At 46.8% G+C, this 10,885-nt stretch overlaps 1 protein-coding gene across 3 annotated transcripts in view; it reads right to left on the reverse strand.

Moving 5' to 3' along the window:
- LOC111864845 (clavesin-2) overlaps nucleotides 1–10,885 on the reverse strand; it is a 52,149-nt gene that overhangs the window by 15,197 nt on the left and 26,067 nt on the right. The window contains exon 2 of one of the 3 annotated variants that reach the window (XM_023852399.2): nucleotides 2,398–2,592. The exons of the other annotated variants lie outside the window; for them this stretch is intronic. The gene's annotated coding sequence lies outside the window, so the exon portion shown is untranslated. The remainder of the gene's footprint in view (nucleotides 1–2,397; nucleotides 2,593–10,885) is intronic. 3 annotated transcript variants of the gene reach the window in all.

The following is a 10,885-nucleotide window of genomic DNA, read 5'->3' on the forward strand; positions in this document are numbered from 1 at the left end:
ATGGCCCACATATTCCGCTGCCGTCACGAGCCGGCTCGTGTTGCAACAGTCTGCTGTATGCGGAAATGCGAACCTGTCTCTTACGTGAAATGCTCGATGCTTCGGAATTCTTCAGTATTGTAACGGTGGTCAGTAAACTGTATTCCCTGCTGTCAGGGGACTTCAAATAAAAAGCAAATATCTGAGGAGTAAACCAGTGTAGCGGGGGCACGTGGCAGCGTAGTTGGTTGAGGCACTATGCTACAAGCCGGAAGGTCGCGGATTCGAGTCAAGATGAGGTGGATTCTTTTCAGTTGACCTAATCCTTCCGGCTGCACTATGGCCATGGGGTCGACTCAGCCTCTAACAGAAATGAGTACCAGGGATATTCCTGGGGGTAAAGGGCGGCCGGTGCATAAGGCTGACAACCTCACCGCCATCTGTGAGCCGATTGTCTAGAAAATGTGGGAACCTCGACATCTCACAACCCTATGGGCCTCCACGGCCTGTTACAGGGATAGCTTTACGTTTTACCTAAACCCGTGTAGCTCGGTAGAAGTTTTACAGACGTTTCGGAGGAAGGTATCAGAGTAGAAGAAGGAGGTTGTAACGATCCTGTAGATGGGAGCGATGCCTTCCTCCGGAAAGTCGATGGCTGCCTGCCAGACTACGGTGCGTTACAACTGTGGGAACCTCGTGTAGTGACCTACTGGGGCTAGGACAACATTTCGCATCACGGCCGGCTGTCTGGATCTTCTGAGTTAAGGTTTTCATGGTCTTCCTCAGTGCATGCGAAGATAAAACCTTGAGAAGGTCATGACCGCTTCTTCCAGATCCTTTCCAGTTCATCACTAGACTCTCGTCCTACTGTTTCGTTCTGTATATCCGTATTCTGGTTGTTGAGAGCATCGAGAAACCCCACGAAACAGACACCAGTGTAACTCCATTCCTCACCCGCCCACTTGCCTCGCGCAGGGATAATTTTACCGTGTATTTACTCTGTATACAGCGTCATGTCGGCCCTGACGTGTATAGCTGTACATACGGTCTCCATTGCGACGTGTATGTCAAGCTTACATAATCTGAGGCAGTCCATGAAAGGATTCAGAGGGGTCACGCCTTGAACGAGGTCGGTTGAAGAATGTATCGTGTTAACCCGCTAGTGAAAACTGCAAAATTGTTGGCCTGCTCGGTATTCCCACTGCAGCTGCCTCCGTTATGATGGACAACTATTCAACTGGCTAAACGCGAAACTTTACCAATAGGTCCAGCATTTTATGTCTTGGCGTTTGATTTAAGCTTTTAAAAGTTATGTTACGTCAGACATTTACAATTGTTGCTGGTATAAGTAGTAACACCGGTTATTTCCCTGAACAGCATTAACCGTTTGGGAGTTGTTATGGAGACGGAGTGTTTCCTGTGAGGTATGGACTTCAAGATACTAAAACTCTGCATTTTGCCTACACACTGTATTTATGTGTTCCGTGTGGTTCTCACAGTAAACAGCGATTATTTCCCTAAACAGCATTAACCGGTTGGGCGTTGTTATGGAGACGGAGTGTGTTTCCTGTGAGGTACGAACTGAATTTTTATATATATCTTCGGAAGAGCTTACATATTTAAAGGGTTCAGAGACTGCATTTTGCCCACACCTGTGTCTGTTGGTCGGCGCGCCTCTCCACTGCAGTTACGCGGAAGTGGCCCCACGCTCAGCACCCTGGAGCCTCACAGAAGACGCTGCTACGACACGGCTCTGAAATTAGGTTGCAGCTGCACAAAAGTGCCTCCACGTAGCGGAATCCTTTTTGAAAATCTGATGATCGCTAAGTTACTGAAAAATTCCCCGCCTTAATGAAACTCGAAGTTCAAATAACGCGTTCACTACAGCCGCTACTGCGTCCCGTCGTAAGCCAAATTATTCCCTTCCCAACACTCTTACCCTATAGATACATTAATTTTAATATTATTCTCTCATCTACGCTTAGACCTTTCAAGGGGACTTATCCCTTCACATTTCCCGACCGAGGTTTCGGACGAATGTCTCATCTCTCCCATGCGTGCTACACGCGTAGGTGTAACAGAAAGCCACATGCAGCGAACATTTTAGAGCCGGTTTTACTTTTATAGAATAATATCAGTTCCTTGTCTGGTGTCGCAGTTTTCGTCAGTTTCCTAGACGTTGTTTTTGGCGGGATATTTAATGACACTTTCAGTATGGAGACTAGGAAAATGTAAACTATAAAGTATCTGGAAGGAAGCGGTCGTGGCCTACTTGAAGTAGTTTCCCAGCATTTGCTTGGAGGGACAAAGTAAAATCACGAAAATCCTCAGCCAGGATATGAGGCGTCTCGGCGCCTCTAGAGCCTCACTTCCACACCGACGCTTTCCCTCACCCAAAGTGTAGATAGGGTTACTTACCTGTGATGTCACTGTTCTCCTGGTTTGCTGTGACAGAGGTGTGAAGCCTGGGCCAGTCTCACATCGAGTGGTCAAAGTCTTTGCCCCGGCCCAGCAGCTCACCTCTTATTCACCAGTATCACCACGCCTCCAGTCCAGTAAGTTCCCTCGCCATTGGCCCCTCTCCCCCCAATTCGTCAGGGCGAAGCCATTTCTCTGATAAAAGAAAGCCTTACATCATAGTGCAACAGTGCAAGACTTTCTGACGTTAACCTCATCTTAGTGTTACGTCACTCCCCACCAAGTGCAATGTTTTGTTCCAATGATTCACTCAGTTCCGCGGTGAAGCAGGAACACCCTTGAAGAGTTCTTTCTTGTGAGATATAACGCCGTGTAGTTCGTTGGAAGTCAACCGACGTTTCGCAGAAACATGTCACCTCCATCTTCCACCGAAACGTCGGTTGACTTCCAACAGACTACACGGCGTTATGTCCCCGAATAAACTCTTCAGAACCACCGATGTGAGAACAGGAAGATCCTTCCCTCTGTCCAACAACGAGATCTTGCATTGAGATCTTCTGGGTTATGCCACCGTAGAGTCTGGTAGTTCCTTTCGTAAGAACACATGTTCTTGTCTAAAGGGTGGGGACACGTGGGCAGTATGATAATGCGAAATTGTAATAACCATCTACCAGACTGCACGGTGCACTTTATGTGTGCTTTTTATGACGCCGGAAATAGCTGGAGTGTAAAGCATCGAATATTAGGATGGTAGATGAATTGGAAAGGATTTGGAAGGAACCCGTCTTGACCTCATCGAAGTACTACCCCCGAAATTTTCCTGGAGGAGCTGAGAAGGATCAGGAAACATCTCAATCACCATATTCCGTGTCTCGATCGATATGCGAACCAAGGACCTCCCGAATATGAGCCTAAAGCGTTACCGCTGTGCCCAGACGCTTGGTCGATAGTTACGTCGCAACCCAGAAGCCCACAAACTGAATTCTTTTCGCCATGGAAACGTCAGACCTCATAAATCTGGTTTCGGGGCACTGACTAATTAGTCTCTCAGCCTCATGTACTAGGGAGTCAGTAAATAGGTCACAAATGGATATAAAAAATAAAACATGTGATATTTGAACATCGATAAGACGTCTATTGCTCGACATATCCTCCACCAACACTGATACACTTGTCCCGTCGCTCTACCAGTGCGCGCAACCCGCAGCACAGACATTTTGACGGTTGTCCCAGCCACTTCCGCACCTCCGTTTCAACCTCTTCGGCAGCTATGAGCAGCTTTACGCGAGAAACACTTCCCACCGTTACCAGGAAACATTTATTTGTGAATATACTTTGCATTGAGACCTTCTGCTCACAAAAACGCACAACAGAACGCTGCTCTTCGGTAATACATTCAAGCACGGTCGCCATTTTGACTACCGAAACTAGCCTGTGAACTTGCGCATGCGCGTCTTCTACCTAGACTCTCAAGAACGTGGACTGTGCTGCTACCTAGTGATACACATAGAAAACCTATTGCATCCTTTGCAGCTGTTCTACATCCATTTGTGACCTATTTACTGACTCTCCCTCGTATATTCATTCACTCATCCGACTGACTCGCCGCGCTGCTGCAGTACACAGATGGCGTCATTCAGGCTGTTCTCAGATTTCGGGTCTATACATGTTTCGTTCTCTTGTCTCTCGGAGAGATGAGTGTACACAGGCACATGAACGAGTGCCCGTAAAGATTAATTGTCATAATGTTTGTACGACCGCTTTATATGTAGGTTTGTCAAATATTGTTCCTACAGTTTTCTGTTTGCTTCTGAATTGCGTAATGTAAACAGAGCCCTCAGTTTGCTCTTGTTTGCTTACGTCATCCGTTCCTGAACTTTCTCACTTCGCGGAGCATCTGGACGGCGGACATCAGTCGAATTAGGCACAATATTGATAGCGGGAAACTTGTCATTTCTCATCTCGAACAAAAAACTCCTAAATTTGTTCGCGCACTTAATTAATAAATTATCCAACACACCATGAAGACGCATGGGAATGTGGAGGTATAGCTCCACCATTCTTGACTTGGGCACTGGATGGAAGTGACTGGTCAGCTTCAAGTTCCGGCTGCATTATCCCCGCGAAAACGGCACCCTGTACATATTGAATAGAAGGCTGGGTGGGCCACAGAGGCGGTATGGACGCTGCTCAATAGAGAGAAATCTCTTGACTCTACCGGGAATCAAACCACGGTCGTCCAGCTCGTAGCCCGTCACTGTACTGACTGAGCTATTCCGGCTCCCATGCATTTGCAATACTACTACTACTAATAATAATAACAATAATAATAATACAGTTACTTATTTCTGCATTCCAACGCAACAGCCACAGAAGACAACTCGTCACCTGAGTGCTGGAGTGTACTATGTCCATCGAGACTGATTTTCGGGGAACTGGGCTTGAAGTTCGGGAATCCGCTGCAGTTTAGACGTGACTTAGAACAAAACACATGGGAAACTGAGTAACGGTGGGTGTGTCAAGGACCAGTGGAATGCCCGTTGAAAATTCAACGGAGAAATTTCACTGTCTCCATCTTTAGCTAAGAGCCATGATAGCGCAGTCGGTATAGCGACTGGCTACAGGCTCGATGACCAAGGGGTCGGAGTTCGAATCCCGGTGGCGCAGAGCTTCCAGAATGTTGAAGAACGTGATACATATATTTACCACTGTGCTCTCAAGGGTTGAGCGAGCAAATCGGAAAATAAGATCACTTTACGTAACTGCAATCAGGCAGCTGGAAGTGCACCGCATTGTGTAACACCCGGTTGTCATAGCTCCCCGTGTAAACCGAAGAGCCTGAAAGAAAGGGAAAGTCACAAGGCCGTCTTTCTGTTTCACTTTCTTTCGGGTGTCTTGAACAAACGTATAAGAATTCAGTTCGTACCTCGGCGGATACACACTCCGTCTCCATAACAACGCCCAACCGGTTAATGCTGTTTAGGTAAATAATCGCTGTTTACTGTGAGAACCATACGGAACACATAAATACACTGTGTGGGCAGAATGCAGAGTTTTAGTATCTTGAAGTCCGTACCTCACAGGAAACACTCCGTCTCCATACCAACGACCAACACTGCCACACAGTGTATTTATGTGTTCCATATGCTTCTCACAGTAAACAGCGATTATTTCCCTAAACAGTATTAACCGGTTGGGCGTTGTTATGGAGACGGAGTGTGTTTCCTGTGAGGTAGGGACTGCGTTTTCATATATATTATTTAGAAGAAATTTAGGGTTAAAGGGATGTGCGTGTCGTCAGATGAGCACTGAACCTGTTCCTTATTTGCCTAGCAGCTGCCGGCGCTTTAGTCGAGGATGTCAGACGCACGTGATGTTGCATTTGTAATTGCTCCAAGTGATGACTGCGTTATGAGGCTGTAGCACTGTGTTATTGGGGCCACTGCTGTTAGATGAATGGATCTAAAAACGCAGGAAGTACACAGAATATCTGCGTATCTTGTGGTCTCTGCAAAAATTGACATGCCCGAGAAAGCAGTGTACAGTTGGACACGGGTTTGTAACCGTGTATCCGTGGAGCTCAGTCTAGTGGCTGTTATCTCGAACACAAAACGTAACATGAAGAAAATGCTCACGTAATGAAGTATTGATAATATTAGAGGCTACTATCCTTTGTTTGAGGGAAGAAAGAGTTGTCAGATCGCCAATCTATGCACACTTGTGTGTTCTTCCTTCCAACGTTTGAACCAGTTGATCGATTTTCACGAAACTTGGTATAAGCGTTATGTCATGGAGGCCGATCTAACATGGCAGTACGGCAGACGCCCGAATTTGTCCCCTGGGAGTAATATTAGGACCGCTTGGTGCCGTTTAATAATTGTAGCTCTTCGAAAAACTTACAACAATTATTTAGCTACGCAGTATTACTATAGAATATAAAATAGCAACATGGCGTCCGTGCGGACATTTCCTTTAGCTATCGGCTTGACAGGCAAGTGAAATTTGGTATGGACATAAATCCTTCACAATCTGAAAGAGTTATTTAGGGTCTGAAGCTCTCACAGCGGTGGTTATGAAGAGTTAATAACTCCTGGGATATAACACAGTGTAGTCCATTGAACGCCAACGATGTTTCGGAGCAACATGTCACCTCCATGTTCAGGGACTACATGGTATCATATCCCAGGAGATAGAAATCTGTTTGCGAGAGAAGTACAAAGATGGATGTGACTCGAACCACACCGACGGATAGGCGTATTTTCGTATTTGTTCTTCTGTTGTTTATTTAGCGACGCTGCCTCTAACTGAGAGTATGTAGCGTCAGTTGATTGGTTGGGAGTGAATAATGAATTGTAAAGGATATGGAAGGAGATGGTCACGGCATAATTTGTGGTACTATCCTGTCGCCTTCCTGGAGGGCCTAAGGAAGAACATGAAGAAGTTCGGCAGGTGTAACCAGTTTCCTGGCCGAGATATGAACGCAGGACCTCATGAACCCACTCGACCGAGACGCCGTTCCCACGATTACGCAATGCGTCTCCAGCGCAGAGTAACATTCATTTCTCTTCTGTTTTTCACATTTGTGGGGAAAAAGTGAGTGTGCTGTGGAACGGGGAAGAAATGTAAGACTTTCACTGAGAGGCGGCAGCAGGCGGCAAGCGCTGGAGTAATCAGCGTCTGGGGGGCGGGGGAGGGGGGTGTACAGGGGGCTGCTTCAGACGTGGGAGCCGCACAAACTTACTCAGTGACGAAGCAACCAACCAACTCCATGGAATGAAGTCCTCCTTGAGAATCCAATAGTTACTGAGCTAGTCAAGAAATCCCAGCTCCCCACTTTCTATGGAACCTTTGGGTCCTGTCGTGTGCTACATCACCCTCCTGCACATTCCTCTAAGATCCGTTTTAATCTTATCATCTCACCTCATTTTGATTTTGTTACTTCTCTCAGTCCGTTCAAATGAATGCTGGGATTGTATTTTGAGTTAGTCCGTTGCAGCTTCCTCGAAAATCTTTGCGTATTTACGATTCATTACAAGCTTCTCGTCGAATTTAACGATAAGTCTGAAAAACTCATAAACTGCGTTGTGTAGGGAAATCTAAGAATCGATTAAGAACTGAACTTATCGATTTCTAAAGGAAATCACTGTACAAGAGTCTCGCACAAGGAACTAATTGTGTTTAGTTACAGCGCACGTTTACTTGAAGCGCTCTCGGTATGAGGATCATTTAGCGAAATGCCAGGAACGGCAACTTGTGAGCAGTGGATGGACTAAGCAACATTGCGTTCGTTCGTGTGTGCAGGAAATGCACATCGCATCCGGCGAGTAACCGAAATCGCACAGAACACATTTCGATAGTTCTTCTTCTTCTTCTTCTTCTTCTTCTTCTTCTTGTCATGAAGCAAGGCTAGCACACGGCTTGTGTGTCCCATCCAGCAGCTGCTTTAAGATGCGCATGCCCCAAACCAGAGCAACTCACACATTGACTGTGCCACAGCTCCAGCGGTTAGTCGCTGGCTTCCCACCGCGGCCGTGAGGGTTCGATCCTAGGTGAAGTCATGTGTGATTTGTGGTGGACTTAGTGGCACTGGGGCACGGCCCGGGTTTGATTCTGGGCACTGCAATAATTATCTCTTCTCCACAGTGTCCTGGGACGCACCCAGCCTCGTCTCCAATTGGTACCAGAGGCTCTTTCCATGGGGGTAGAGCGACCGGGGCGTGAAGCTGACCACTCACCTCCATCCAAATGCGAAATTAGGAATGGTGGAGGGCTAACTCCATTCCTCCATACGTCTTCATGGCGTGGTGCTTAACTAATCAAGCATGATCTGATATGTTCATGTCACGTGCAGGTCTGAGAGTCGGAACGATTGTTACCTAGGAAGTGACTGGGTAAACTAAGTAAACAGAGTGCTGTCTTAGTGATGACGTAATGCGACTTAACCTCTGAAGCACCACGACACAGCTAGTGGGAAAGTTACGCAATAATACGCCTCATGCATTGCGTAAATAGTTCCTTCACGTTGCCGTCGCTGTAACAAAGGTCACGTGGGTCCACGTATTCTCTGGTAAAGACCGAATGCAGGTATAGATGGATGGATTGATTGGACACACAATGCATTTACCCCATAAGCCCACGCGGCACGCTCCTTGTCTCGCCCGGGGCACCCAAATATTGTAATCAGCGCGGACAGGGTTGCCAGCATGGTCGCGATAAATGTCCGACATTGCTTTAACGTTGAAAACATTATTCGAGCGTGCAAATGGAATGAAACCGTAACAGATATTGTAACAATTTGTGATTATTGATATCGTCGCTGCTAAGCAACCGACGCTCTATTGTTGAGTTCGTTACCCTGGAAATGGGGGCACGCGGTAGCGTAGTTGGTTGAGGCACTATGCTACAAGCCGGAAGGTTGCGGGTTCATGTCCCGATGAGGTCATTGGATATTTTTCAGTTTACCTAATCCTTCCATCCGCACTATGGCCCTGGGGTCGACTCAGCCTCCAACAGAAATGAGTACCAGGAATCTTCCTGGGGTTAAAGGGCGGTCGGCGCGTAAGGCTGACAATCCTACCGCCATCTGTGGGGCCGATTGTCTAGAAAATGTGGGAACCTCGACGTCTCACAACCTTATAGGCCTCCACGGCCTGTTACGGGGGTAGCTTTACTTACTTTTTACCCTGGAAATGTGCTCAGTGGAGCACGTAGAAGGAGAACACAGGTAGAGACAGATACATTTTGAGAATGTGTGCCCAAGAGCTAAGAAATCGTACTCAGAGCGTGACAATTCTGTTGCATCGGTCGCTTTTATTTTCGGATGCCATTGCAGCCCCCCATTCCCTAAATTTATAATTATTACGAGCAAACTTTATAATTTCTTAATTTGAGTTATTTAGCCACTGTATACTGTGGCACCGACAGGGACAGCAACCTTCTTCTACATGTTCTATACGTGCGCTTATTTTCATATTGTTCCATTCCTCTTCGCAAGACATGTTTCGACCCTCAGCAATGGGCATCTTCAGGTAGTTACAACACAACGTATCTCACAATTCGCTATTAAATTTAGACGTACATTCCGTGAGATGCCCTCATCTCTGTCGCCTTCGGGACGGCTGTGGCGCAAAGAACGCCTTTCGAAAGCTGGGAACTGTGGTGCGAATTCCGAGAATTGAGTCACGAGGAGCCGTGTAGTCTGATAGAAGCGTAATATACCCTAAAGATGGAGGCAGCATGATCCTCTGAAACGTTGGGTGCGATCTACCAGATTGCACGGTGTCACAACACAATCGTCTTTCCGATATTGTTTTACTTGCGGTCGAGTCCCCCGCTCCTAGAGGCAAAGTGCCTGAAGGAACAATGGCAGGGGCAGTTGCGTGTATGTTACATTACAACAATGTGTATACAGCGCGTGGCGGTGGAGCAGACAATGGTGTGGTTTTGTAACCTTGCAACACAGAGACTTGTGTCGCAAATATACACGCCCGGTGCGAAGTGACTTGTTGGATTTTGTCACTAGTTTATTTGCATTAGTGCTGCAACTGGAGATCTCAGTAAAGTCTGTCCATGTCGGCCGTCTGTCCTTTCCCAAACTAACTAAAGTAATTCCATGGACCTGAGCCCTTCTTGAGAAGCCCTCAGTTGTGTAGCTACATAACAACGTCCCTACATTCTATTCGATCCGAAGGTTCATCACCATGTTCACAAGAGCCCTCCACTGGTCCCTATCCGGAACCAGATCTATCCAATCCATACCATCCCATCCTATCTCTCTAAGATCCATTTTAGTATTATGCACCCACCTACGTCTTGGTCCTCCCAGTGGTCCCTTTCTTACCGGCTTTCCCACCAATATTCTATACGCATTCCTCTTCTCCCCCATTCGTGCTGCATGCCCTGCCTATATCATCCTCCTTCACTTGATCATTCTAATTATACTTGGAGAAGAGTACAAGTTATGAAGCTCCTCATTATGCAGTTTTCTCCAACCTCCTGTCACTTCATCTCCCTTCGGTCCAAATATTCTCCTCAGCACCCTGTTCTCAAACACCCCCAGTCTGTGTAAGATTTGAGGTTTTCAGGGCGTTGAGTATGAGCAATGCCGTCTTCTGGAATGTGGCGCCGTGTAGATCTTGCGGCCACCTGCTCACGCTGGGTCTTCGCTCGCGGATTTTTCTATCCTGAAGATGGAGGCGATACGTTCTTCCGAAACGTCGGTTCATACAAGATTCAAACGGCGCCACATTCCAGAAGACGGTATTCTTCACCCTTAGTCAATGTTCCTCCTTTAATGTCAGAGACCAAGTTTCACACCCATAAAGAACCACAGGCAAAATAGTTTTGTATATTCTAATTTTTATGTTTTTGGAGAGCAGACGAGAAGACAAAAGGTTCTGGACTGAATGGTAGCAAGCATTACCCGAGTTCAATCGCCTCTTAATTTCCTCCTGAATCAGGTTTCGATCTGTTATCGTTGTCCCCAAAT

This window comes from Cryptotermes secundus, unplaced genomic scaffold (genome assembly GCF_002891405.2).
Source record: "Cryptotermes secundus unplaced genomic scaffold, Csec_1.0 scaffold1850, whole genome shotgun sequence".
NCBI lineage: Eukaryota > Metazoa > Arthropoda > Insecta > Blattodea > Kalotermitidae > Cryptotermes > Cryptotermes secundus.